Below are 2,467 nucleotides of genomic sequence, written 5' to 3'. Positions count from 1 at the left end.
GTAATCTCATATAGACTATTTAGTGAATAGTAATCTCATATAGACTATTTAGTGAGTAGTAATCTCATATAGACTATTTAGTGAGTAGTAATCTCATATAGACTATTTAGTGAATAGTAATCTCATATAGACTATTTAGTGAATAGTAATCTCATATAGACTATTTAGTGAATAGTAATCTCATATAGACTATTTAAATAAAATAAATAAATATATCCCATTTAGCAGACGCTTTTGTCCAAAGCGACTTACAAGTCGGCTGGGGCCACTACTTTTACATATGGGTGGCCCCAGTGGGAATCGAACCCACGACGCTTGGCGTTGCAAGCGCCATGCTCTACCGACTGAGCCACACAGGACCCAAGATATGGCATTATATGTACTCTCTGCTATCGCATTGTAAGCAGTACTGGAATGCCAAGTCTGGGACCAAAAGGCTCCTACCTACATGTACATAGTACTTCAATTAATCACCTTACCAAAACTACAAGCACTTATTACCTCAATCCCCAACTAACTCGCACCCCATTACACTGACTCCAGAACCGGTACTCCTTTGTATATAACCTGTATATAGCCTTCTACTGGAACCAAGCGACCTAGCCCGAACCATGAAAAACATCCCCAGACCAATATTCCTTCTCCACCAAACATTACAGTTCGCACTATGCATTGGGGCAGGTAGCGTTCTCCTGGCACCTGCCAAACCCAGAGTCGTCCGTCGGACTGCCAGATGGTGAAGCGTGATTCATCAATCCAGGGAACTGCGATTCCACTGCTCCAGAGTCCAATGGCGGCGAGCTTTACAACACTCCAGCCAACACTTGGCATTGTCGAATGGTGATCTTAGGCTTGTGTTCAGCCTTATTTCATAGACTATTTAGTGAGTAGTAATCTCATATAGACTATTTAGTGAGTAGTAATCTCATATAGACTATTTAGTGAGTAGTAATCTCATATAGACTATTTAGTGAGTAGTAATCTCATATAGACTATTTAGTGAGTAGTATTGTCATATAGACTATTTAGTGAATAGTAATCTCATATAGACTATTTAGTGAGTAGTAATCTCATATAGACTATTTAGTGAGTAGTAATCTCATATAGACTATTTAGTGAGTAGTATTGTCATATTGACTATTTAGTGAATAGTAATCTCATATAGACTATTTAGTGAATAGTAATCTCATATAGACTATTTAGTGAGTAGTAATCTCATATAGACTATTTAGTGAATAGTAATCTCATATAGACTATTTAGTGAATAGTAATCTCATATAGACTATTTAGTGAGTAGTAATCTCATATAGACTATTTAGTGAATAGTAATCTCATATAGACTATTTAGTGAGTAGTAATCTCATATAGACTATTTAGTGAATAGTAATCTCATATAGACTATTTAGTGAATAGTAATCTCATATAGACTATTTAGTGAATAGTAATCTCATATAGACTATTTAGTGAATAGTAATCTCATATAGACTATTTAGTGAGTAGTAATCTCATATAGACTATTTAGTGAATAGTAATCTCATATAGACTATTTAGTGAATAGTAATCTCATATAGACTATTTAGTGAATAGTAATCTCATATAGACTATTTAGTGAATAGTAATCTCATATAGACTATTTAGTGAATAGTAATCTCATATAGACTATTTAGTGAATAGTAATCTCATATAGACTATTTAGTGAATAGTAATCTCATATAGACTATTTAGTGAATAGTAATCTCATATAGACTATTTAGTGAGATAGTAATCTCATATAGACTATTTAGTGAATAGTAATCTCATATAGACTATTTAGTGAGTAGTAATCTCATTACACTATTTAGTGAGTAGTAATCTCATATAGACTATTTAGTGAATAGTAATCTCATATAGACTATTTAGTGAATAGTAATCTCATATAGACTATTTAGTGAATAGTAATCTCATATAGACTATTTAGTGAGTAGTAATCTCATATAGACTATTTAGTGAGTAGTAATCTCATATAGACTATTTAGTGAATAGTAATCTCATATAGACTATTTAGTGAATAGTAATCTCATATAGACTATTTAGTGAATAGTAATCTCATATAGACTATTTAGTGAGTAGTAATCTCATATAGACTATTTAGTGAGTAGTAATCTCATATAGACTATTTAGTGAATAGTAATCTCATAGACTATTTAGTTGTGTTAAGGAGACATAGGAGACTCTTGGGTTGTGTTAAGGAGACAGAATGAGACTCCTGTGTTGTGTTGAGCTTCCTGCTCTAACTTCTCCACTTTGATCTGACAGAGTACGAGGGATGGAAGACCAAGTCCATGAATCCTCAGATCCCTGGATCTTCTAGCCTCAACAGCAACAGTAGAGGGAAGATCGCCTCGTCCAGACCTCCTCCTATCCAGCCTGTTCACGGATCGGGTGGACTGGGCCACCAAGGCACGGAGGAGGCCACCGGTAGCACAGC

The 2,467-nt window shown here is 34.7% G+C and overlaps 1 non-coding gene across 1 annotated transcript; it reads right to left on the bottom strand.

Annotated features, from left to right (window-relative positions):
- Positions 1 to 285: 285 nt before the first annotated feature.
- trnaa-ugc (transfer RNA alanine (anticodon UGC)) lies at positions 286 to 361 on the bottom strand. The gene has a single exon. It is a non-coding gene; the product is annotated as a tRNA-Ala (tRNA).
- Between the last annotated feature and the right edge of the window lie 2,106 nt (positions 362 to 2,467).

The sequence above is a fragment of the Oncorhynchus masou genome, unplaced genomic scaffold (genome assembly GCF_036934945.1).
Source record: "Oncorhynchus masou masou isolate Uvic2021 unplaced genomic scaffold, UVic_Omas_1.1 unplaced_scaffold_11871, whole genome shotgun sequence".
Classification (NCBI taxonomy): domain Eukaryota; kingdom Metazoa; phylum Chordata; class Actinopteri; order Salmoniformes; family Salmonidae; genus Oncorhynchus; species Oncorhynchus masou.
Note: the sequence above shows the minus strand (reverse complement) of the source record. Positions and strands in the feature narration are given on the sequence as shown.